Genomic DNA, 27632 nt, shown 5'->3' with positions numbered 1-27632 from the left:
TAGTTAGGGCTGGATCAGGTGACCCTGAACCCTCCCTTAGTTATGCTGCTATAGGCCTAGTCTGCTGGGCGGTTCACATAATGCACTGTTTCTTCTCATTCACCTTATTTACTTTGTTTATACTCCACTCTGCATTTAATCATTCATTGTTATTAATCTCTGGCTCTCTTCCACAGCATGTCTTTTCTCTCCCCTCAGCCCAACCAGTCGTGGCAGATGACTGCCCCTCCCTGAGCCTGGTTCTGCTGGAGGTTTCTTCCTGTTAAAAGGGAGTTTTTCCTTTCCACTGTCACCAAGTGCTGCTCATAGGGGGTCGTTTTGACTGTTGGGTTTTCTCTGTATTATTGTAGGGTCTTTACCCACAATACAAAGCGCCTTGAGGCGACTATTTGTTGTGATTTGGCGCTATATAAATAAAATTGAATTGAATTGAATTGAATTATGCTCACAACATGGTGGCTGATATTCAAATGTAGGAAATGCTTTTAGCAGCTGAGGAATCTGGATTATGTTTTTGTTGTGTATTTTTCTATGTGATTTCTGCAAACACGGTGGAAGGAAACGGCACTCTGGGACACATTAAATGCTTGATATATTGGATTATATGCAAAAATTATCATTCTATGATCTAATAAGGCCTGATTTAGAGTTCTGTATTGATCCTTTGTGTATAACTGAAAATCGTCTCTGAAACAAACCTGACATGCACCTTGAGAAATGTAAGTACACGTCTAAAAAAACTGATTGCTGCTTTCCAGTTACATCTTAGGCCCCATTACTCAGTTAACAAGTGGGAGCGGCATTCAAACTAATGAAAGAGAGGGATCTTGCGTTAAAAAATGCAATTAAAACTAAGTCAGTTAATGCTAAAAATCTGTTCACAACATTGAGGAATAAAACTGTTAAAGCCATACGCAAGGCTAAAGCAGATTTTTTCTTGACTATAATAGAAAATGCAAAAGGGGATTCTAAAACAAAATGGAACCAACTGAAAAAACTTTTAGGACAGGACATAAAAAGGAAACAACTTCTAGAAATTAAGATAAATGGACAAATTACAAATAACACAAACAAAGTTGCAGATGCCTTTAATAATTTTTTTATTGAATCTATATCCACTATTGCCCAAAGCTTCCCACCTAACAATCTGAACGTTTGTCCGATAAATAAGTCAGAGCCGATTTTCAATCTAGGCACAGTCACAGAATCTGAAGTCTTACAGACAATAAAAACACTAAAAGCTTCCAGAACTAGAGACATATTTGGCATAGATATGTGCATGCTGAAAGAATTCAGTTGCACATTATTAACACCGGTGACCAAAATTGTCAATCTCTCCATTATTGAGGTGATATTTCCAAGTGTGTGGAAATAGCTGCTGTTGTCCTAGTATTCAAAAATGGAGATCCATTGTCAGTGGAAAATTACAGACCAATCAGTATCTTACCTACAGTGTCAAAAGTTGCAGAGAAACTTATTTCCCAACAAATAATAACACATCTGAATACCACTACATTTTCCCTTCATTCAATGCAATTTGGTTTCAGAACTCAACACTCTACGGAAACTGCTAATTGTTTTTTCATAGAAAATATCAAACATTTGCTGGATAAAGGTGGTGTGGTTGGAGCTGTGTTTCTTGATCTAAAAAAAGCCTTTGACACAGTAAAACCATAAAATATTGTTAACCAAATTAAGAAAATTTAACTTCTCAGCAGATGCAATAAAATCTTTCGAATCGCTCACAGTCAGTCAGGATCAGGGATTACCACTCACCGCTCCTCGCTCTGTCCACAGGGGTACCTCAAGGTCTTTTTTTTTGGGCCCTCTGCTATTTTCACTTTATATAAACGACTTACCTTCAGTGTGTCCAGATGTCTATATTCAGATGTATGCAGATGATACCGTCATTTACACGCATGGTAAAAACACAACACAAGTAGCTGAAAAACTTTCACAGTCTATGGCCCATGTCTCTGAATGGCTAAACCAGTCTTGCTTACAACTTAATGTAAACAAAACTGTTTCAATGTTCTTTTCTAAATCAAACATTGCAAATAATAAAGCAGATATTTATGTGACAGGTGAAAAAATAAAAGTTGTGTCAGAATTCAAATACCTAGGTATCATAATAGACTCTAGACTAACTTTTAAACCACAGATAAAAACGATCTGTAAGCGAGTGAAATTTAATATTGCAAATTTCCGTTACATAAGATCACACCTATCACTTCAGGCAGCTAAAATGTTCATGTACAGTATGGTTCTGTCTCATATCACCTACTGTCTTACAACCTGGTCACAGGCAAACAAAACAACACTCAAACCTTTAGAGTCACTTTACAAACAATCAAAATTTTGGATAGAAAACCATCACAATATCATCAGTGTGCCATTCTACAAAAGCATAAGCTTTTAAGCTGGGAAAATGTCATCAAGTATTCAAATCTCTGTCTGATATTCAAAATCATCCGTGGTCTGTCATCTCCTCCACTCAGTCAGTTTGTTAACATCAGAAATGCCACCCACAGAGTAACACGAGGGGCGGCCCGAGGAGACCGTGTTGTTCCTCTCAGGAAAAGTGCCTTCAGTCAGAGTGGCTTTTCAGTTACAGCAGCACAGGAGTGGAACTGTGTCCCTCAAAACATCAGAGAACTGACCACATACACTCTGTTCAAAAAGCATCTGAAAAACTGGTTCATAACACATCAGATATGTCAGCATTAATAGGATTATGGACAGTGTCTCCCCTCAACCCAACCCTCTTGCCACTTGTGTCTTCATGTTATTATGTAGTATAATTTTTTGTCTGTATTATACTTAACTTGGATTCTGTTTTTATCAACAGGATTTGAAGAATTATAATGTTTTATTGCTCTTTTATATTTGTTCATTGTAATCCTCTTATTGTTGTTTTTTAGGTAGACAATTTTAAGATCTGTCCAGGGACAACAGATGAAAAATAGCCTTTTGGCTAATTCTGGTGCATTTACTGTAATGTTAATTAATGTACACTGTCCCTGTCATATAAACTAATAATAATAATAATAATTGCATGATTCTCAAAGTGTCCTGAGTGGGATAGGATTGCTGTTCTACACTAGGAGCATCATGTGCCATTTGTGTTATTGTTGTCTGGTTTTGCAGAGCGTCTGCAACTGGTAGCTGTATTATTTCAGGATGTTTTGGCTTGACAGTGCCAGCTTGACAGTCTAGTGGAGATTTAGATTGGCTTTGAGATGGTTCAGACTGGTCAGCATATGGATTTAGTCCAAATTTCTTTTGTAATTCTGCCCTTTCAACATATGAATTCATGCCATCTGAACTTTTAGAGCTGCATTTGGAACTTAGCTTCAGAACCTTAAGCTTTGCATTAATCTCCTTTAATTCAGTTTCTAAGGCCAGTTGTTCCTTTTCTTTCCTTAACTGCTCCTTTTCCAGTCTTAGTTTTTCCTCTTTTGCCTCTAGAAGATGTTTACTGTTTAAGGCAGCCATGCGCTCCATTAATGCTGCCTTTTCAGCTTGTGCTTTCATTTTGGCAGAGGTGGCGGATGATGTTTTAGATATTCGAGAGCTGGATTTAGAAAGTTCTATTGAACATGCGATGTTAGAAACACTATCCTCTGGCTGGACATCATCAGAAACATTACTTTGATTTTCAACAGGAGGGTTATCATTGGACTGATTATATGAATGTCCAGCATTAGACAACCAGCTCTTTACATCCTGAATGAAGCTTGAAATTACAGTTACCTTTTGATCAAAGTATTTAGACTGTTTTTCCACCTCCTCCTCCGGCAAATCCATTGATAAAAAGGTTTCATGTAACTCTTTAGCCTCATCCAGGCATTTTATTAGTCTATTCAATAAAGAATTCACAGCGGTAACATTGTCCGTGGATTGCATTAATTCACGCAGCTGGTTCATGTACTTTTTAGCTTGCTTAAACTTGCTGGCTCTTTTTTCCTGACATGATTGTATGAAAAACATTAATCCTTTCGCTGTGAAGCTGGTGCTCCGTTTAGACCTGGCTGCAGTCTGCGCGTCACTAGGAGCTTTTGATGCCGCCTTCGATGCGGCGTTTGACATGGTACCTTTTTATCTTAATACAAACTGACTTCAGAAAGGTTCATCTAATGTCAACGAGACACATACCATGCAGCAGGTTGCTTGTGGAGGCCCGATGTGCGCCAGCAGAGTCTGTAGGCCGTATAGCGTCCAATATAGTCCAATACTGCAGTGTTTTTCAACCAGTGTGCCGCGGCACACTAGTGTGCCGTGGGAGGTCGTCAGGTGTGCCGTGAGAAATTATCTAGTTTCACCTAATATGCCACGAGTGTCTCTGCTGTAGTAGTGACTGGGAGCATAATCATGTAATACTCTTCCATATCACTAGACTAGATAGCAGCAGGTAGCGAATTGCATTGTACATAGAGACAAGAGAGTTAAGCCGTGTTTCCATACGGAACGACTCGCCGCGATTTGACGGTACACTTTGCCAGGTACACAATCAGGTACACTTTGCCGGTCCTTTTCCCGTACTCACTCACCCGAGGTTCTAAGCGATCCGAGGCGATACAAAATGACATGTATTCGGTGGTACTGTATAGGGTTATAGTTAACAATGATAACCATCATCCATTAAAACATTGTACGGGGGACTTATACATGATGATATTAAACTGGCATTAGCTGTGAGCTTGCCTCTATTTCCATGTATTGTGTTGTGTTATTCCTGGTAATAGAATGCTTTTGGACAGAATTAGTTTGCAAAACGCTGACGTTTTGTACTCTAAGACCACATTGTTGTGGCATTTATGTTCAAGCTGTGTTTTTGAAGTGGACATGTTGCGTGCACTTTTTATTTGAAAGAAGATATATATTTTTTGTGTTTATTTGATTCCCATTTAAGACACTTTGATAAGAATGACTATATTGTTAATATAGGCTACAGAGTATCATTTTTTAACATTTTTGGCTGGTGGTGTGCCTCGTGATTTTCAATGGAAAAAATGTACCTTGGCTCAAAAAGGTTGAAAAAGACTGCAATACTGTGCAAAAAAGTCTGTGCAATGAAACGTTCCTCCAGTGCTACAATAGCATCACCGTTGTACTATACGATGTCCAGGGAAGACTTTCCAGTGCAGTCGGATTGGATCCTGCTGAGTGTGCTGCATAGAGGCCGCAGATCCTTCACTCGTGGCTGCTGCTGTGCTTCCTTGAGCGTCTAAACTCCCACAAAGCTGTTCCAATAAACAGTCAAGTCCACGTTCACAGTAATCCAAGAAGTATCCAGTAAAGGGAAAGGTTTTTTACTTAATGTAGTCCACATCAAAACCCAACAAATCCAAATGGCCACTGAGGCACCTCAGAACTGGATCTTACGCAGGTCAAACAGGTCTTAAAAATGTCCATACAAAAGTGCATTTGGGTCGGTTTATTCTCCATTACGCAGCAAAACTTACAGACATAAGCACTTTGGTCTGCAGCCTCTCTGTCGCCTGGTAAAAAACCATATGACCCGGTGCCTGCTGACCCCTCCCACTTGACCTACTTAAGTAAATTAAGTGTACGCCTACTTAGCCATAAACCCAAAAAAAGAAACTCAACACTTTAATCCAAAAGCAAAAATAGCTCCAACAAAATATATATATATATATATATATATATATATATATATATATATATATATATATATATATATATATAGATAGATAGATAGATAGATAGATAGATAGATAGATAGATAGATAGATAGATAGATAGATAGATAGATAGCGAGATATGTATGTATATATATATATATATATACATACATATATAAAAGAGTGATTATGTCCATGAAACTATTTTTGAAAAAAAATGGTGATTCTTCTGTGTATTTCAAGTTACTGTTGCTAAAGGTGCTACTGAATTATTGGGTGTGTTTTTTTTCCACTTTCCATGTTGTGGTTCTGTAGGAAGAAAGAATCTAATGAGCCGTCCCAACATGAAGGGGAGCGCAGGTCTTCTCTTCAGCTTCGTCACCGCTGCAGTTTTCTCCAGTATCCCTGCTCAGACAATGACAGGTTGGTACTTGAATGGAACATGCCAGGTTGTGTTTTGTACATGCAAGTTTAAGTGTGCCATATTCCAGGTGTTCATGTGTTTTTGTACATATAAATATGGCATTTTTCAATTTTCCATTATGGTACAATTTTGTCCTATGGGAGACAACTTTTACGACATTTAAAAAAATAATGAAAATATTTTATAGTAATTATTATACCATCTAACTTTAAGCAGCAAAAACAATTACAAATATTTATTTTCCTCAGTGAGATCATGCTGTGTACCACAGAGGGTTAATGGAATTCTGCCTCCAGTTCAACACTGGATTAAAACATAGAAGCAAGAACATTTTATACAGTAACGCTCATGTGATTTTATATATATTGAGTATATATATATATATATATATATATATATATATATATATATATATATATATATATATATATATATATATACTTAATAATGTTACTCTGGGACTTTGTGTCATCTTCCTGTAGCACCTGTGGTAGGACACATAACACTGATCTTATTTTTCTACTACCCAGAGTGTACAGATGTGGGTGATATCGTCTTCCTAGTCGATGGCTCCTCCAGCATCGATACTGAAAGCTTTCAGGAGATCCGCACATTTCTCCGCAACACCATAGACGGTTTAGACATCGGCCCCCAAAAAGTTCAGGTTGGCTTGGTGCAGTACAGTGATGATCCCTCTCCGGAGTTCCAGCTGAAGGATCACACGGACAAGGAATCCCTGCTAGATGCAGTGGAGAGATTTTCCCACCAAAAAGGTGGCACACAAACCGGCAAAGCCATGGACTTCCTCCGGACGCAGTACTTCACCAAGGAGGCCGGGAGCCGAGCCGACCAACGTGTGCCTCAGATTGCTGTGGTCATCACAGATGGGGTAGCCACTGATAAGGTGGAGGAACCTGCCAGGCAACTGAGGCAGCACGGTGTCATCGTGTTTGCTATTGGGGTGGGACAGATCAACCAGTCACAGCTTAGAGACATCGCTAACTGGCCCCCGGACCGCTTCCTCCTCACCATTGACAGCTACCAGGAGCTCCAGGCTCAGACAACCAGCCTGCTGAAAACTGTCTGTAACAGTCTGGAGTATCAGACACAAGGTAAAGCAGCCGGGTTGGTTAGTTCAGTTATTTGCTTTATTTGCAATAAATTATATCTAAGAAACAACTAAACAAAGTTTTGATATGGACACAAACCAACAGAAACCTGAAAATTCACATTTTCCATTACTGCCCATGCTGAGTTGTGCCTCTGGTCACTGTGAGGGAGGAGAGCGCACACACTCTGTTTGGTGTTCAGTGAAAATTCTGGACTTAACTACTGTATAATAAAACTCGTTTCTGTCTGTTTCTGTCTTCTTTCAGCTTTGGCCGACAGGTTTGCTGATATTTTCTTCTTGGTGGACAGTGGAACAACTCCAAGACAATTTAATGTGTTTAGAAATGAGCTCATCAAACTGTTGAATGTGCTGGACTTTGGAGCGTCTGGTTACCGGGTCGGTTTGGCCCAGTACAGTGAGGACGTCAGAGTCGAGTTCCTTCTCAAAGCTCACCAAACCAAACAGCAGAGTCTGAGCGCCATTCGACGTTTCCGACTACGTCCACAACCCAACCAACCACGAAACCTTGGAGCAGCTCTGTCCTATGCTAAAGATAACTTTTTCACTGCTGAGGCTGGGGGCCGGGCAGACCAGGGCACCCCGCAGTATTTGGTTGTAGTGACCGGGAAAGATTCGGATGATTCCGTGTTTTGGTCTGCGAAGGAGCTCAAAGAGTCGGGAGTCATTATTGTGGGGGTGGCTGCAGGTGCGACGCAGGATGCACTGGACCGCTTTGTCAGCCGTGATTTCGCATTTGATTCTTCCAAAGTGAATTTGCTGACTGACTTGTTCATATCCCGGAGAGCGGAGAATGTCACTGAAGGTGAGACAGCTGCCATCAGTATATCATCATCATCAGTAACTACAGAGCAGTGTTTCCAAAACAGAGTACTAGCATATTGATGTTTTATTGTAAGTAGGTTTAAGCCTGAAGTCTGCGTGCAGTATCATCATCTTCACTTTAAACTGTTGGGCAAGACCAACATGCATTATGTCATTATTCTGTCATCAAAACCACCCTTACACTGCATCACCCAATTGAGCTTCAGTGCACAAACTGATGGCCAAAAAGAGCTGGAACAGAACAGAGTTCATGCTTCCATCAATTTCGGCAAGTCGTCCTGAAGCAGCAAAGCAGCCTGAGACCATGACAGGTCAAAATGCTGAAGTAATTAGCAAAACTAATTAAGAAAAACTGTGTTGCCCTCCTGGTCATGATCTTTTTTGGTCTGACTAAAACTTCAATTGTCACACATGCTTCAGCGGTAAAATCAACATATTTACAGCTAGTGTTAAAATCTATACTTTTTCACCTCTTCATAGCAACTTTACTGACATTATCATTTTTAAACTTTATGCATGTGGACTTGTTGTGGCTCAGTACATCTTTTCCCAGAAAAACCAACATGGCAGCAGCTGAAATGCTGAAGTTGAGGCTTTAAAAGGCAGATATCCAGAAACTGATTATTTCTTCATTTTTTATATACAATATGTGGCAAAACTGAGTATTTCTGTTTTCAAATGCATTTTCAGGTGGGTTGACTTAATTTATTGTACTCCTTTCACAGATTGCACAAGAGCCAATTTTGCAGACATTGTGTTCATTGTTGATGAGTCCGGAAGCATTGGGGACCAAAACTTCAGGCTGATACGCAGTTTCCTGCGCTCGGTCATCAGCAACCTGGAAATTGGTGAATTTAAGATCCGAGTAGGCATTGTAACGTACAACGATGTGCCGACTGCACAGGCCAACCTGAACACGTTCAAAGACAGGAATGAAATTATGCAGTTCATCAACCTCCTGCCTTACCATGAGGGTGGCACAAACACTGGAGCTGCCCTGCGCTTCACCCTCAAAAACATCTTCACTGATGAAAAGGGCAGCAGGAAGGATGTCCCGAAGATAGCATTGGTGATCACAGATGGTAAATCCCAGGATAATGTGAGCGACGCTGCAATCGCTCTCCGGCGAGCTGGTGTCACAGTTTACGCTGTTGGAATCAAAGAAGCCAATGAAGCAGAGCTGGTGGAGATGGCATCTTACCCCAAGTCTAAGTATGTTTTTACTGTGGACAGTTTCATCAAGCTGAAGCCTCTGACAGAAACTCTGCTGACAACCCTGTGCAACACCATCATCCAGATTGGAGTCCAGGACAAGGAAAGCCAAACAGACGTCAAAGAAGGTTTGAAATAAGCTTTTCTAATAAGTTAACTTTAATTATATGAACATCCATGAGTTTGCTTTTGTAGTAGCATTATTGATGGAATATGGAATATTTAATGTTAGAGGTGTTGAGGTAAGAGACAGATGTTGTGACTGGAGCTGATAAACTCTGTCCCCAGAAAGAACAGCAAGAAATCCCTCTTCCATTATTAAGTTTTAGTTGTTCATAAGCAGCCTAAAATGCGTTGGTTATCTTTTCTCCAACATTTCTGACTCTTTGAATGTTTATTTCAGGTCCAGGTTTCAGGTTCTTTGTGTGAAAAGCTCTAACTTCTGTTTCTCTCCAGCATGTATTCAGGTGGACCAAGCAGATATCTTCTTCCTGATGGATGACTCAGGGAGCATCCAAAATAACGATTTCAATGACATGCAGAAGTTCATCATTGAGTTTCTTGATACCTTCCACATTGGGCCAGAACATGTTCGCATGGGTCTGGTGAAGTATTCAGATTCACCTTCTCTGCAGTTTGACCTAACAGAGCACTCAGATGCTAAGAAAATGAAAAAAGCTGTGGAGGGAATACATCACCAAGGAGGTGGGACACAAACAGGAAGAGCACTGTCATCCATGATAGAACATTTTAAGAATGCAAGGACCAGTCGTGGCTACAAAGTCTCCGAGTATCTGATTGTCATCACTGACGGAAAATCCCAAGATGAAGTTAGAATTCCTGCAGAAGAATTAAGGGCACTGGGTGTCATCACCTACGCCATCGGGGTGAAAGGCTCCAATGACATTCAGCTGAATGAGATTGCCGGAAATCCAAATAGAAAATTTTTTGTCAGTGAATTTGATGCCTTGAAATCCATCAAAAACCGCATCATGAGAGAAATCTGTTCTGAGGAAGGTAAGTAAAACTAAGTTGGACTTCATTTTATGGCACATATATAGTAGTAAATAATAGCAAAAATGCTACTAATAATTATATGGACACTCCATTGGCAATCAATGTGATGGCGGCTGATGAAGCCCAAAGTTAGAATTTTGTCATTGCTGCCATAGTTGTTCTGTTATGTTACTAGACTGTCAGACGGTCAGTTTCAACTGCATATTATTTATGTAGCACTATTTCACAATATCTTTTCTCAGAAATATAAATATTTTAATATAAAGGCCTATAATATTTTAAATGGAATCCAAAATTATCCCCAACGACTAGACCTGGGGAGAATCAGGCTCAGGGAGAGGCAGCAACCTGCTGCAAATGGATGGCTGTGAGCTGAAAAACGAGAGGATTGAAAAGAAGACCATAGAGTATTTCAGAAACTTGGATCAGATCAGATCTGGGCAAGACACTTGAACCACATTGCCTAACAGTAGCGCCTGTCTCTGGCTGCATGACCGCAGATGCTCGTCTCTAGATGAGTGATCTGGAACGATCATTTCATTTCATTGTGTGCCTTGTGTGCACAGTGACAATGAGTTGAATCTAACTCTTTTATCATTTTCTTTTACAGGACTCAAGCAGCTAGCACATTCACATTTACACAAGTACAGTCTTTAAAATGTACTTGAGAAAACACAGAAAATGTCACAGTTTCCTCAGTTATAGTAAGTCTCAAGCATTTGAAATGAAGGCAGCTGCACTTGTTTTTGGTTCATGAAACGAGGCTTTTCAGTTCTAAACCCTGATGAAGGGATCCAGGTATTTAACCCATAATGGGAGTGGTCCTGCTAGTCCTTGACCCAACCTGTAATAGTGTGAGTTGAGTAATGTAGCCTAGGAATGAATTCTTTGTGAGACATTGCCGCATCCTGCTATCATTATTAAATTATTAAGGTTATATGGGTCACAATGTTATTGGAAGCTGAAATGCAGGGGGATGGATTCAGCTGTTAGCTGGTGTCGAAGGCCACCACATCTGTTGAAGGAGAGTCATTCACAGTGGGCAAGAGGGATCCCTCTTCTCAGTCAAAAACGTGAACATTGGACACTCCTTTGAGAATGTTTTCCCCTTTTCCCTGTTTCACTAGCTCAGTGGAGTGGTTATTTGTCTCTCCTATGTAAAGGTCAAAGTAGTCCTCACTGCACTGTAGGCTACAGCATACACTACAGTGTTTAGCTTGTGTTTGAGTGTTTTGTCTAGTTAGCTAGCTTTATTTCAAGAGTTTAAAATGACCAAGACCTGTGATTGGAGACCTGAATGACTGAGAACTTGCACAGCCATAGTAGAATTTAAGAGCAGAATATCTGGTAAGTACCTTCATACCTGTAATACTTATTGGTCGGAATTCCAGTTCTGTGATAATTAGCCTCAATTTTTGCTATTAGTAAGCACCAGAAGTGAAGCCAATAGTGGTCTTTCTTAAGAGTATGCTAAATCACACAATCTGCAACCAAAAGCTCTGAGGACCCATCCAGTTTTCAATGAATATGATCTAAACATAGATCATGCTGCTTCTCGTATATGACCAGTGATTTTTGAGAAATTTGAGCAGGTGACACTCTCTTCTTTTACTGAAACAGTTCGGCATTTGCAGTCATCTTACTGCCCTCTAGACAGCGTCTCAAGATGTTTGTCAGACTCTTGGGCCATGTACTGCTGGCACATGGCTGCCTTCAAACATGCTGTAGTAGAGCCCCCTCATCAAAAAGTGACTTAGATTGTTCCATTCTCTTTAACTCAGCTCCCTTTTCTGTCAAAGGTTTTAGAGAAGCTAGTTTATAACCAACTACAGTTATTCATTGATTTAAACTGTATCTCTGGGAAGTTCAACTCACAGCACTGCACAAAACCGCCCTTTTAAGAGTTTTTAAGGCTCTGTCTTTAACTGACAATTTCGGTAATTCTGCTGTCCTTGTGCTCTTGCACCTGACTTCTGCATTTGACACCACAGATCATTACATTCTTTTCTATTAAAGTTACAGCCATTAAATGATTCCTGTTACATTTGTCTGAGAGTAGTTTCTCCTTTAGGACAAGGTTCCTCAACTGTATCCCCACTTGGTTGCGGGGTCCCTCAAGGTTCTACAGTGGGAGAAGTCATTTGATCCCCTGCCTAATGCTCACTTACAAAAGAATAAAAAGTCCCTAATTTGACAGCAGTTTCATTTTAATGGAAAAAGACAGAATATCAACCAAAAATCCAGAAATAACAACACATTGCATAAAACTTATAAATTGATTTACATTGAGTGAAATAAGTATGTGATTCCCTAAATTCCAGCCATAATTATGGCTCCCAGAGATTAGCTGTGTCCATGTGGCCAACATAGCACAGTCAGTCAGTCAATTACACATACTTCTAATCTCAGCTTGGTATATTTATAAACCACACCTGTCCACAGAATCAATTTCTTCCATTCTAACCTCTCCACCTCCATGAGTAAGACTGTCAAAAGACTTTAGGGACAAGATTTTAGACCCACACAAGGCTGGAGTGGGCTACAAGACCATCAGGAAGTGAACATCTAAATGATTCAGAGAAGGCTTTGGAGAATGTGCTGAGGTCAGATGATACCAAAAATCAAGCTCTGTGGCACTGACTCAACCTGCTGTATCTGGAGGAAGAGAAGTGCTATGTATAACCCAAAGAGCACCGTCCCTAAAGTCAAGCTCAGAGGTGGAAACATGATGATTTGGGGTTGTTTTTCTGTTAAGCGTACAGGAAAACTTCACTGTACTGAGGAGCCAATTGACTGGGCCATATGCCATATGAGAACATCCCTTAGCAGGAACACAGAAGATTTTTCAAGTCTGGAGCTTGAAAAGAGGCGACTGGACTTCTTGTTGTTTCTTGAAGACGTTTCACCTCTCATCCGAAAGGCTTCTTCAGTTCTCAACTGAATGGTGGAGAGACCCAGGTATTTAAACCCCTGTGGGCGTAGTCCCCTGGAGGTGGTTATGACCCTCTATTGATCATGTGTGTAAACACATGTGCCAAGGTGTGAAGGGAGGCGTGGGTCATTTCAATCAGTGGTTTCAGTTGAAACCAGTATATTACTTCATTCCATTGTTTCATGTGGCCTATTGAGGTCACTGGAACAAAGGTGTGAATGGGGGTTGAGACAGCACTCAGGACAGCACTGTAAGCGGGGGAAAGTTGGTGATGTAATCCACCTCCCCTGTTCAATGATGGTTGTTAACAGTGGACATAGATGGCTTCTTTTACTTCTCTTTCAAACCATCTGTCTTCCCAGTCCAAAATGTGAACATTGGCATCCTCAAAGAGTGACCTTTGACCTGCAGATGCAGATGTACTGCTGAGTCTTGTCCTGTCGAGGTGGCTCTTCTATGTTGTGCCATTTGTTTGTGAAGAGGCTATTTGGTTTCTCCAATGTAGAGGTCCGAGCACTCTTCACTGCACTGAACAGCATACACTACATTGCTGATCTTGTGTTTGGGTGATTTATCCTTGGGATGAACCAGTTTTTGCCTTAGGGTGTGACTTGTTTGAAGTATCCTGAGATGTCATGCTTGGAGAAAATTCTTCTGAGTTTCTCTGACAAGCCCGACACATAAGGGATGGCAATGTTGTTCCTCTTGTCCTTCCCATTCTCTGTAGTTTGTGTTTGACCTTCATTCCTGTGCATCTTGGCTGATTTGATGAAAGCCCAGTTGGGGAAACCACATGTTTTGAGGGCTTTCTTTATATGTGTGTGTCCCTTTTGTTTCCCTTCTGCCTCAGAGGGAACAGTTTCTGCCCAGTGTTATACTGTCCTGATCACCCCAAGTTTGTATCCCAGAGGGTGGTGGGAGATACTGGTCTGTGAGTGGGCCTCCAGTGAACTTCAGTGTTGAGGCTTCTATCTTCCTCAGTAAGCACTGCACAGTCCAGGAATGGTAAGGATCAAAACATAACAATACTACCAGCCAACAAGGGTAGGTGCACCGTTGTTTTGAATTCAGCTGATTACCCCTCCAATCCAAAATTATTACACTTCTCAGTGAAAACAATACTTATGAGGTCTTGAGATGTGATCCCACAAGCAGCTACAAGAAAAGAGTCATCTGCTGCCTGCAACAACTTGAAAAGGAAAAAGCCATTGACTACCCCACTTACTACCACCTGTACCCTGGTGAAACTACTCCATGCACTTATGGACTCTCGAAAATCCACAAAGAAGAGTCCCGTCACCTACAACATTTCCAAACACCTCGCCACAATCTTATCTCCGCTTGTTGGCAACACACCCCACCACATTGAAAACTCCACAGATTTTACAAACAACATCCATAGTCTTGTACTGAATCCAGATGAAACCATGGTTTCCTTTGATGTGGTTTCACTTTTCACTTGCATACCCACAACTAAGGCAGTGGAGACCGTCAGAAGACGACTACAGGAAGACTACAGGAAGACGACTCCTTACAGAACAGAACCAGCTTCACCCCAGATCAGATTTGTGCACTTTTAGACCTCTGCCTTACCACAACATATTTTAAATACAATGATGGATTCTACAGACAGAAACATGGAAGTGCCATGGGCTCCCCAGTGTCACTGTTCTGTCCTCAATACATGTGCTGTATATATCTCTGGACAGACAGCTAAACTCTTTTCGACTTCAAGACTCTGAAGACGTTGTCAGCTTGTCCACAGGTTTATTGAAGACTCAGAAAAGTGTGAAACTAAAACACATGAAAACACAAATCGGTTATATACTAATTTTTTTAACGTATGTAAGCACAACAGAAATATACACAATTACATGAACTGCATATCTTAACATCACTGTATCTATAACATCTTTGGTCTAGAAGATATGTTAACTTTATCAACTAATGAGCTCAAATATTTATTGTAACTTGTTGAGACACTGAACAATGTGCCCCAGAGCTAAGCCATTCTGACCAGACTTTCCATTACAGTCAAAAAATAAACACTCATTCTAAAAAATACACATCTCAAAATAAAGTTACCTTAGTGTGAAACGTACATACCCAAGATGCAATCACAACGCCTAAGATGAATGGTAGATGTTACGAGATACTCTCACATGTGGTGTCACAACTCCATGTTTTTCCCTAGCCATGCTCAAACGTCCTGGGTTAGGTCACATGACTGGTTGAGCTCACTAGCTTTCTTAAAGTGACAGTACAGAACCGAACTTAATACATCATACACTAAAGTATTCCGTTAATCGTGTAACAGTACAGTCACACACATCTATTAGTTGACTGCAGGAATTTTTTTAAGCATGTCATGTCTGGCAGTTTTTGCAATCAGAATGATGATCTCAATGCACTGTTGTACCAAACATATTTGCTTTTACAAGAAGAGCTCTATTTGTTTTCTAAAGGCAATTCTTGTTAATATTTTTTATTTTTATTTCATTTATTCATGCCAGGTCTCACAGGCAGGTAGGAAAAGGCAAGAAGAGAGAGATAGCGAGAGAATGGAAAAAATAAATAAAATAAAAAACAAAATAAAAAAGGGACAGAACCAAAAAAAAAAAAAACAAGTATATAAGAGGGGTAGACACACATACATACACATTCACACATACATACATATACATACACAGTCAGGCTGTAGTTTGTAGCAATGTGTCTGTACCTCTCTCATGGAACATATTCACCAATGAGGGCAAGAAGCTGCAGCTGTTCCCCCTCAAAACTGGTCACATACTCATACACACACATATGTCAGTCACACACTCTTGCACACACAAACTGACCTTACGTGGACACTAAGTGTGGGCGAGCTGGTACCAGCACAGAGCCAGCGGCATGCCAGGTAAGCAGCCAACCCAGCCCCGAACCACTAGCCAGTCTGAACCCCAGGCAGGGTTCATAAACCCCCACCCCCTCCTCCCACTCATTGTGATTGGGGTGATGTGAGTATATGTAGTGGGAAGAATATGTATGACTGTGTGAAAGCTACAGTGCTCTTAAAATTGGAGGGACAGATGTAGCATGAGCACTGAGTGACAGCGCCAATCCACATCAGCCCCCCAAGGCCTCAGTGTCCTCAAATTGAGGACCAGACAGCAGTGAACAGAAAAGTGGGGCCTCCTCAGCAGCTCCACCTACCCTCCACTGTGTTACACACCCACCCCCAAGGCCCTATGTGTATTATGACGTGTTGTGAGCCGTATGTGAGCCGATGTGATTAAAAAAAAAAATCATTTAATTTAAATCTTGTCTGTATGATGGCTCTCAACTGCTGATATTCAAGAAATTTGCTATTGCTAATTCCATAATTTGAAAGAATTTCTTCAAAAGAGATAAAGGTCCCATCTTGAATAACATGATCTAGATTCTTTATTCCTTTGTCTTGCCATGCTGCAAAATTCAGTTCTTTCTTTTTCTGACACATATCTGGATTGTTCCAAATGGTGTCAGTTTACATGGGACACGTGAAGACTCGGTTATCTTTAAAAATTCCCGCCAGGCTGTCAGGGAATTGTTTATATTAAGGCTTTTAAAGCAGTTATGATGTTTAAAATTGTAGCTAATGAAAGGTGAGTCAGAAATGTTTACTTCTCCACAGAGTGTTTGTTCTAGAGCCATCCACAGGCTGTCTAACGAGCTTAATTTGATCCAGCTTGAAATATACTGTAATCTATAGGCTAAGAAGTAGTGATAAAAATTTGGGAGTTGTAGATCACCATTGCATTTTAGCTTTTGTAAAGTCTTCAAACTTATTCTTGATGTTTTATTTTTCAGCCTTCAGCTGATTCAAAATGCTGCAGCTAGAGTACTGACAGGGACTAGAAAGAGAGAGCAGATTTCTCCCATATTGGCTTCTCTTCATTGGCTCCCTGTTAAATCTAGAATAGAATTTAAATTCCTTCACCTCACCTACAAGGTCTTGAATAACCATATCACCCAAATAGAGCACTTCGCTCTCAGACTGCTGGCTTACTTGTGGTTCCTCGGATACCTAAGAGTAGAATGGGAGGCAGAGCCTTCAACTTTCAGGCCCCTCTTCTGTGGAACCAGCTCCCAGTTTGTTTCAGGAGACAGACACCCTCTCTATTTTTAAGATTAGGCTTAAAACTTTCCTTTTTGATCAAGCTTATAGTTAGGGCTGGATCAGGTGACCCTGAACCCTCCATTAGTTATGCTGCAATAGGCCTAGGCTACTGGGGATTCCCATGATAAGTGTTTCTTCTTCACTCACCTCTTTTTACTCTGTTTATACCCCAATTCTGCATTTAATCATTAGTTATTATTAATCTCTGGCTCTCTTCTATTGTGTGTCTTTTGTCCTGTCTCCCTCCTCTCACCCCCAACTGCTCTCAGCAGATCACTGCCCCTCCCTGAGCCTGGTTCTGCTGAAAGTCACTTCTTGTTAAAAGGGAGTTTTTTTCTTCCCACTGTCATGGTTCTTGCTAACAGGGGATTGTGTGGTTGTTGGGGTTTACTCTGCAGTATTATATAGTCTTTACAGCATAAGGTAAAGGTGACTGTTGTGATTGGGCACAATATACATTTACTGTCACACGTTTTGACACACTGACACTTTCAAATAAATGGTTAAGTGTGTCCAAACTTTTGACTGGTACTGTAAATACAATAGCATTGAATTTAACTTTCTAATCAAAAGGGACTAACTATACAAATTGTTATTCTGGCTAGATTAATGATAAATAAGCCAAACTGAGCCATAGAAATAAAAGAAACCAAAGAGGATTTAGGAAGGAGCAGGTAAACTAAAATACATTTTGCTAAACAACAGATTAGTCGAGAAGTAAGCTTTCACATGCTAACAACTGGCAACCATACACTTAGGTAGGGCCTGCAATTAACTGTACAAGAGAAAAACTACACTTATATTTATTTGTTCTTCATCCACAGCTTGCAAAGACATACCAAGCGACATAATTTTCTTAACTGACAGCTCTGAGAGCATCTCTGACGAAGACTTTCAGAAGATGAAAGATTTCACGACATCTGTTATTAGCAAGTCCAATGTTGGGCAGAATAAGGTGCACATTGGTGTTATGCAGTACAGCACCAGTACACGCCTGGAGTTTAACCTCATGCAACACTACAGCCAGAGCAGAATACTGAATGCCGTCGATAAAATGGAGCAGATAAAGGAAGGCACTCGCACCGGCAGGGCCATCACTGAGGTTTCCCAGTATTTTGATGCTGCCAGAGGAGGACGGCCTGAGATGAAGCAGTTTTTGGTAGTTATAACAGACGGTGCATCCCAAGATGACGTCATAGGCCCAGCTAATGCTCTGAGGGCCAAAGGAGTGGTGATCTATGCCATTGGAGTGTATCAGGCAAACAGGAAGCAGCTGCTGGAGATCAGCGGTTCATCAGAAAGGGTCTTTATTGAGAATGCCTTTGATGCACTGAAGGAACTAGATAGCCAGCTGGCCTTGAAGTTCTGTGATCCACAGAGAGGTAAGAGTTCAACTGTTTAAAAAGTACTTTCATTAATGAAATGAGGAGTTTGTAGAGGTTTTAAGTCATTCAGTAAATGATCTCAAAATTCATGTTTTAACAGATTAAACCCATTCATGCCCATGCCTAAAGACTGATAAAATACACTGCTCAAAAAAAATAAAGGGAACACTTGAACAACACAATATAACTCCAAGTAAATCAAACTTCTGTGAAATCAAACTGTCCACTTAGGAAGCAACACTGATTGACAATCAATTTCACACGATGTTGTGCAAATGGAATAGACAACAGGTGGAAATTATTGGCGATTAGCAAGACACACTCAATAAAGGAGTGGTTCTGCAGGTGGGGACCACAGACCACTTCTCAGTACCTATGCTTTCTGGCTGATGTTTTGGTCACTTTTGAATGTTGGTGGTGCTTTCACACTCGTGGTAGCATGAGACGGACTCTACAGCCCACACAAGTGGCTCAGGTAGTGCAGCTCATCCAGGATGGCACATCAATGCGAGCTGTGGCAAGAAGGTTTGCTGTGTCTGTCAGCGTAGTGTCCAGAGGCTGGAGGCGCTACCAGGAGACAGGTCAGTACACCAGGAGACGTGGAGGAGGCCGTAGGAGGGCAACAACCCAGCAGCAGGACCGCTACCTCTGCCTTTGTGCAAGAAGGAACAGGAGGAGCACTGCCAGAGCCCTGCACAATGACCTCCAGCAGGCCACAAATGTGCATGTGTCTGCACAAATGGTTAGAAACCGACTCCATGAGGATGGAGCAAGGGCCCGACGTCCATTGATGTTTTTTTTTTTTTTTTTTTTTGAGCAGTGTATAATAAAATTGACAAAATAAAAATTATTCTTTGGCATTAAAGAACCTTAAATGATAAAAATTTTCTGTGGTTGTGGTAATTTGATTTGTTTGTTTATTTTTTTCTATTTTATCATGACAAATAATAGCTCTTTCCTCTCTGTCTTTGCTAACCTTGGCTCTTTTTTCTTTATCCAGATTGTAAAAAGACAAAAAAAGCTGATATAATTTTTCTGGTGGACGGTTCTACAAGCATAGATGATGACGAGTTCAAAAGCATGCAAACATTTATGGCCTCAGTAGTGGACCAGAGCACAGTTGGTGCGGATCTGACCCGTTTCGGGGTCATTCTCTACTCTAACACAGCCAAATCCAGCTTTACTCTAAAAGAAATGAACTCCAAAGGAAAAGTTCTTGAAGCAGTAAAAAAGTTGGAAGCACCAAAAGGAGACACCTACACAGGTGCTGCCTTGAAATACTCGCTGGACTACTTTAATGCTACACATGGGGGTCGGAGAGAACTCAAGGTGCATCAGATTCTCATGGTGATCACAGATGGAGAAGCGACCGACCCTGACAGACTGGAAGACGAATCTGATGCACTGCGGCAAAATGGGATCACAGTCATCAGCATCGGAGTGATGGACGCAGAAAGGAAAGAGCTGGAGACCATGGCTGGTGGTGACACATCCAAAGTTTTCTTTGTGGATAATTTTAAGGCTTTAGAAACTCTGTACAAGAATGTTTCTTCCGTCATCTGCAATACCACTAAGCCAGGTAAGAGGGATCCAGAGTAAATTATTGTGCAGTTAACTGGTGTTAAATTCCTCTCTAGAGGTAAAATTTTCATGCAGTAGCACCAGAATGTGTCTCACATCTTCTGAAATTGCATTTTTGCCAAGATGTAATGAGTCACTTTGGACACACTCACCCATATGGGTGAATGTGTCCAAACTTTTGACTGGTACTATATGCATAGTCAATGCATTGTAAAGCGTCATGTTCATCCTCCAATAAAAAATATTTATGGTGCTCTCACCCAAGTGGATCCTCACATACTTATATACACATCATAATGTTTTCTGTTTTTGTGTTATGTTTAATTTCACTTAAAGTAACTGTGGCATTTATTAGCTCCAAATTCAACATTATCTGCTCAGTCACAGTTGTTGAACACAGTCAGGCACAAAGTAACACTGCCAGGAATTTGGAGTAATTAAGATGTATAAAATGTGATCTTACATATAGTGCAATTATTTTGAGCTAGATTTGTCTTTTTGAGCCTTTATTTGGAGGCTGGAGTGAGCATGATAGTAGTTTCTATAATTTGGTGCAATTATGTAAATGGCTTTTTTTCATGAAAAGAAATTTAATTTTGAAAAACTTGCCAAAACTCCACCAAAACTGAGCATGTATGCGGTCATTATTTATCATCCTCTGAGGCTTAATTAACCTACTGACCAATAAGGGTTCATTATATGAATCCCTAAAAGGCATATTTAAAAAAAAACAAAAACATGACAGGTATCATCTCTGTGTGGAGCCCAGCAAGTTTCAGGGTAACTTAGTTTGTAATTGCAGTTCCAAAAAAAAGTTGGAATGCTGTGTAAAATGTAAATTCAGTGATTTTCAAATCTCATAAACCCACATTTGATTCACAGTAGAAGATAGAAAATATGTCAAATGTTTCAACTGAGGAAACTTTAAGAAAGTTACTTTTGAATTTGGTGGCAACAACACAATTTTAAAAAATGGTTTCAGGGCCGTGTTTCCGACTGTGAAGCAACCCCTCTGTAAACATCTGGGAACTGAGCAGAGTAGCTGCTGGACTTTTGGGAGAGGGAGAGGAACTGTGCTCAGAGACAGTGATTTCTGGAAGTCTTCCTGAGACCATGCAGGGATTTTAATGACAGAATTAGGCCTGTTTTTAATGGCCTGAAGATTTTGGGAATCCAATATTGATTTTCAGCCTCGTCTCAGAGATTATTATTACTACTCTTTTGGTGGCATTATGCACTGTAGATGATGAGATATTCAGTTTTAACAATTTTACATTGAGCCACATTATTCTGAAAATTTTCAACAATTTATAGACATATTTTTTTGCATATTTATGAACCGCTTTACTTCTGAGAAGCTCTGCCTCTCTAAGATGCTTATTTTATACCCAATCATGTTACTGACCTGGAGTCAGATAATTGGCTGCAAATTGTTGCTCCTGTTGCTTCTTGTTTCTGCCACTTACTTTTCCAGCCCCTTGGTGCCCCATCCCAACAATTTATTGTTGTTGTTGTGTGTTTGTTTTAATCTATTTAAGTTCTAAGATTAATTTAAATTAATAGTTTATTACCTCATATCTTACCATGTTTAACATTCCTTACATACATTTTTCAAATGCTCCTCAAGTTTTTTGTTTTTTTTTTAATTAAAATCTTATTGTTGGGTTAAAATGATTAAAATAGCACATTTACCCAGAAGGCTGGCATCAAGTTTTTGGTTGGCTGATATGAAATTGCTAAGATATGCCATACAGTGTTAATTTCACAGCACAGTTGCTTGTTATTAATTAGGACAAATGTCTTTCTCTTTCATTTGGCAGTTTGCAACCAGACAGACTTGGTCTTCCTGCTCGATTACTCGAGCAGCATCAACCAAGGAGATCATGACATTATGAAAAACTTCACAGCAGATGTGGTGAAAAGCTTTGAAGTTAGTGAAAAGTTTGCACATATTGGACTTGCACAGTTCAGTGATAACCCTAAAGATGAGTTTAAACTTACAAAGTACAACAACAAGGAAGAAATAATCCGTCACATCCTTAAAATGGAATATAAAGGTGGAAACACCTATCTTGGAAAGGCCTTGGGTCATATTAAGAGTTACTTTCAGGATTCGGGGGAAAGCCGCAGAGACATTCCCAAGAACCTGGTGTTGTTCACAGATGGTAATTCTCATGATGACGTGGAAAAGAATGCCAAGGAGCTCAGGGATATGGGGGTTACAGTATTCGCCATTGCTGTTGGTGACATCTATTACCTACAGCTCCTGCAGATCACTGGCACACCAGAGAAGGTGTTTGAAGCCCAGAACTTCAACAGCTTGGGAAACATCAAGTCAAAGATCATCGATGAAATCTGCAAGCCTGAACGTGATGATCCCAAATTTGGTAAGTTAGAAAAAGAGATGCACTTGATTTCTAATTTCCTATTCAGGAATACTGTAAAACAGCCAGAAAGTTTTAACTAGCCATTGTTTTTAAAAGCCATTTGGGACTGTTACTTAAATTCTACTTAATTTCCAAATCACATTTTCAATGATTATGTAGTTTAAATAGTAGCTGATTTTGGACCACATTTCTGGGGAGAAGTACCTACTGGTGAGGAACCACAGACCTACATACATCCCAAACAATTTTCTATGTGCATTCCCCCTCTCTTTGTACCAGTGTAACAACCAGCCAGCAGGTGTTAATATCACCTGTAATATTGTTTTGCTAGTCAAGATTTTTATACTTCACTGTGGCACTGGTCAAACTCACAGATCTTCAGTTTGATTCATTTACACCTGGTTAGTTTGAGAACTACCGTTATTGTAGATGCCCATTCTTTTATCAAAGGCCATTACCAATGCTGCATTCAGACTGCACTGACTTCCAAGTGATAAAGAACCATTAAAAGTTTTTAATAGTACCTGTTGGATATCCATGGTGTCACAGTGTTTCGTTAGCAGTACAGCATCTGTGTAGGTCAATAATGAGTGTTTAATCCTCTTGTGGACTAATCACTTTCTCCCTTTTTGTAAAATGCAGCTTTGCTTCTTTATATGACTCCCCCTCTTTTCCATCATGTTACTTTGCCTATAATTATAAAAGGTCAAATACAAACCTCATTTTCCTCCTTCTCTTTTCTCCTCTAGAATGCACCATTGACATCGCTATAGGATTCGATATTAGTGACAGAACTGCACCCGGCGAGCTGCTGCAGATCAGTAGCCGCATCCACAACCTGGAACAGATTGTCCATCATTTTAAGACAGTAGATGACTTGTGCTGTGTTGGCAGCAAACCAGTCCAGACCAAAATCGCTTTCTATTTGGTAGATCAATATGGAAGCGTTATATACGACACAAACTTTGAAGATTTCAGTGAAGACGTGGTGAAGAAAGTCTTGACCTGGAGCTTGAGACAGCCCACCTACTTTAACTCTGCCCTGCTGAACTTCTTCAAGGACAGGTTCAGAGCCAAGTCCACAGCCACTGTCAAGGTGACACAGGTTTCTCATTTTCACCATGAAAATGAGTTATAAATGCATTGTTATTCTGTGGCTACATTCTATGTTGCTAACATGCAACGTTGTGATTTGTCATCCTGCTAAAAATTACTACTTGGCAGTGAACATAAACTGCAGCTGAGGCTGTTGTGCAGCCAGGAGACCAGATTTTATACAGAGTGGCATATTTAGTTGGTGATGGTGCTACAGGAGAAGTTTTGACTGAATGTAAAAAGATGGATATAGCTAATATGATGATAGCCATTTTTTTTTTTTTTTTTTTTTTTTTAGCCAGAAGTGACCATATTTAGATAAATGGTAGAGTGCTAAGTAATCAGCTAGCTAGCCTGGCTGGTAAGCTACATTCATAAAAGGAATAGGTCCACTTATACCTGGTCTGACATCTGCATATTAATGCTCATTTGCTGATTATAAGACAAATAAAAAATAAGAGCTTCAGTCACCAGACCCAAGCACAGACCTCTCAGATGACCTGTTAGTACAATTAATTCCAGAGCAAACTGCGTCATTTGTCATATAACTTATTACATAGTCCAAAAGGCACAGCTCAGGTGGGTCCTAGCAGACAGGTAGCAGCTGCAGGTACCTGTTAGATCCACCTGTCAGCCATAGAGACCGCATTCTTTTCTTACCTGTATCAAATTGATACAGGTTATGAAATAAGATTTTTTTTAATTTTTATTTTAAAACAGGATTATTACCTCTGTACAGTTGGTTCTTTTAACATGGGAGTCTAAGAGCTGGCTCGTTTTTGAAGCCTCTAGTGCATATTAGAGGAACTGCAGGATTTTGCACTTCTGCTGTTACTTGTTTTTTTATTTTTTTTTTAACCCCTGAGGATTACTATTTCATGGGATGTCATCTACAGTAAACTTTCTAACATGATTAACTTTCTTCTTTAGGTCTTGATGATCTTCTCTGATGGACTCAATGAAAACGTCATGAATCTAGAGCATGAATCAGAAGTGCTGCGAAAGTCTGGTAAGAACTTCTAGTTATTTCCAAGTTCACCTTCCACTTCAGTAAAATGTTTATTGCTCCAAGCCTTGCTTCTGGCTGGCCCGTTCTGTTGTCTTTACTTTCAGTGCTCAGCGTTGCTGCCAACATCATGTACTTTGAATGTGATGGCAGAACACAAATAACTATATTATTATACAGTGTTAGAAATATGGGTTTGTGTCCCATTTGTGTCCTAAAGCATATAAACACATCAGAAAATGCTTTCTCATGGGACTTCTTTTTAGCCCATGAATTAAAGCACATTAAACCAGATTTAAAGGAGCCACCTGAGGTGGCTCAGGCATCTGACTAGGAGGCATCCTGGGAAAATGGAGAAAATGGATGGATGGATCCCAGAAGACACTTATGGAAATGCCAACAAGGGAACTGTTTACCCTGCTTGGGATAGGGTTACCGGGGCCCCCCCCTGGAGCCAGGCCTGGGGTGGAAGCTCGAGGGAGAGTGTCTGGTGGCAGGGCACAGCCTGAAGAGATGACATGGGCCTGCCCTCCTGTAGGCCCACCACCAGCAGGAGGCGACGTAGGGGTCGCGCGTGTAGTGTTTATGGTGATTATAAGTAGACGATCATGGCAATAACATAACATAGACTTTATTATTGACAGCAGCACGCACATACAGGTGTCTGTTTTATTACTTGTTCATCGAGCCTGCTACTACTCGTTTGTCCACTAGGTAGCGTAGTTTTTCAAACAACACACAACACAATTTGGAATATGACATTACCCTCTTTTTTCAGTTAATTTCTGTAACATGCATTTCTCAGGTAATGCATGTTACAGCTCTGCTTGCTTTAAACAACAACAACAAAAAAACATTTACTTTATGAGCAACTCCAGTCCTGCTAAAATTTAGATTATTTAACATAAGAATAAATTTGACAACCTCTACAAACAGACTTAGTAGTCAGGGTACAAATGTAATGCCACAGATATCGACATGCTCCAAGAACAGAAAAACTAAGAACACTACACAAACACGAGAATCAAAAGGAAGATTCAGGGATTCAATGTCATGTATCTTTCCCTGCACTGAAAGTGTGTGGTTAGAACATCATCCACATAATATCAATACACACATATTAAGTAAAGTCCTTTAAATATGCAGGTGGGCATCTGTTGCTCCTACTGGGATACCTTTATGGAGTGTTCCTCATTGCAGTGTTGTCAAGCTGACTGCAAATATCATCCTGACCTGATGGAACGCCCACCTGTGGAGCAATGCTTTTGAAAAACGAAGAATTCCTTGTGATGGATTGTCCATCTCTGGAAGCTGTGATCATGGAACCCTTGACTCTTGTCAGTGTATATGGTCTGACATTTTATGGCGTCGTAAGCTTTTTGCGCTTATGTTGTCGATGTAACACTGATGTATCACCAAGACCCAGATTGTGTAGCATGACACGAAGGCTCCTGTCGGCAAGAGACTTCAATAGGGCCCGAGCACAACCTAAGGCCCTATTGTAATTGCTTTGGACATTTAGGCAAATTAATTGCTTTTTTAAGGGCCTAGACATGCTCAAAAACTCATGAAATTTGTCAGGTCTGGTTGAAAATGTAGCCCTTTAACGGCCAGGCGATCGCTACTGAAGCGCCCGTTACTTGCCCTCAATGGCGGCGAACAGCTGATTGAGACGTGGCATATCAGCTTGGGGGTCGGCTGATCAAAGGAATGTTGATCAGCTGGCGTGTTACCGTAACTCCGCAACCGTTTGTCCTATCGAAAAAATGCCCAGAGATTGCACGTCACAGCCATATTGGGGTATTACGGTATTTGTTGCCGGAAGTCCGCGAACTGCGGCACTTTTTAAGTATGTCGTGTCACAGGGGACACATTCAGTGTTAAAGGGTTAAGTATTTTAATGATTTCAGGCATGGCCCTTTCAAAATGGCTCTTTAGTTCAATTCCCACTGATGTGTTTCACGTACATGTATGAAATTTGGTACACATGTGTAACATGTCCAGACGAACAAAAAAGACCCTGGGTCCAATGGCCTAAACCCAACAGGAAGTCCGCATTTTGAATTAAATGGCTGATTTTAGCGATTTCCTGCCCTTATGCTTTCTCTAATAACTCAGAGGTTTTGGATGTTATCAACTTCATATTTGTTTTGGCTTATCTACACACCAGTGGGAATCTAAATTTCAAAAATGGTGAGTTTTCACCAGAGGGCGTGGCCGTGACACCACAGTGAATTTCGATCATTCACCAGGAAATTTAGATTGCCTCTCATTCAAACCTGCATTAGTCAACCTGGATCCAACTTCTGCAGTAGGATGACGGTCCGCCTGTGAACCCATACATATTATAATATTTCCTGACAGTTGCAGCGCCACCTAGTGGGTACAGGAAATTTCATGTTCGACACTTTGAGGTACAGCTCCAAGGTGGTTGAGCAGAACCATCTCAAATTTCCCCTGGAAGCCTTGAGTTGGCTTTACATTGTTTTCAAGACCTGTGAGTTTTCGCCAAAGGGCGTGACCCTGGCAGGATGGCATAGTTCAGTGTTTCCCCATGAAGACAAAAATGGCAGTAACTCAAAGCCACATTGCCCAATCTGCATCAAACTTGAACACATTGATATGCATAAAGTCCCTAATCGTTAGAGCCCACGTAGTGGGACCTGGAAATATCATGAAATACCATGTTTTTTGCGAAGCCCCCGGACCTACATTTTATCTACATACCTGAAATTGTGCAGGCTCATGTAACATCCTAAGACGTACAAAAGAGTCTCTTTGACCCATACCCGAACACCTTCATTTTCAATTGAAGGTGTCAATTTTGCCATTTTCAGGCCTGCTATTTCA

At 40.5% G+C, this 27632-nt stretch overlaps 1 pseudogene; it reads left to right on the top strand.

The window, feature by feature from the left end:
* The first annotated feature begins 5974 nt into the window (after positions 1 to 5974).
* The window catches only part of LOC115794471 (collagen alpha-6(VI) chain-like), a 65644-nt pseudogene continuing 43986 nt past the window's right edge, over positions 5975 to 27632 (top strand).

The sequence above is a fragment of the Archocentrus centrarchus genome, chromosome 16 (assembly GCF_007364275.1).
Source record: "Archocentrus centrarchus isolate MPI-CPG fArcCen1 chromosome 16, fArcCen1, whole genome shotgun sequence".
Lineage (NCBI taxonomy): Eukaryota > Metazoa > Chordata > Actinopteri > Cichliformes > Cichlidae > Archocentrus > Archocentrus centrarchus.
This window is presented reverse-complemented; position numbering and strand designations above follow the sequence as displayed.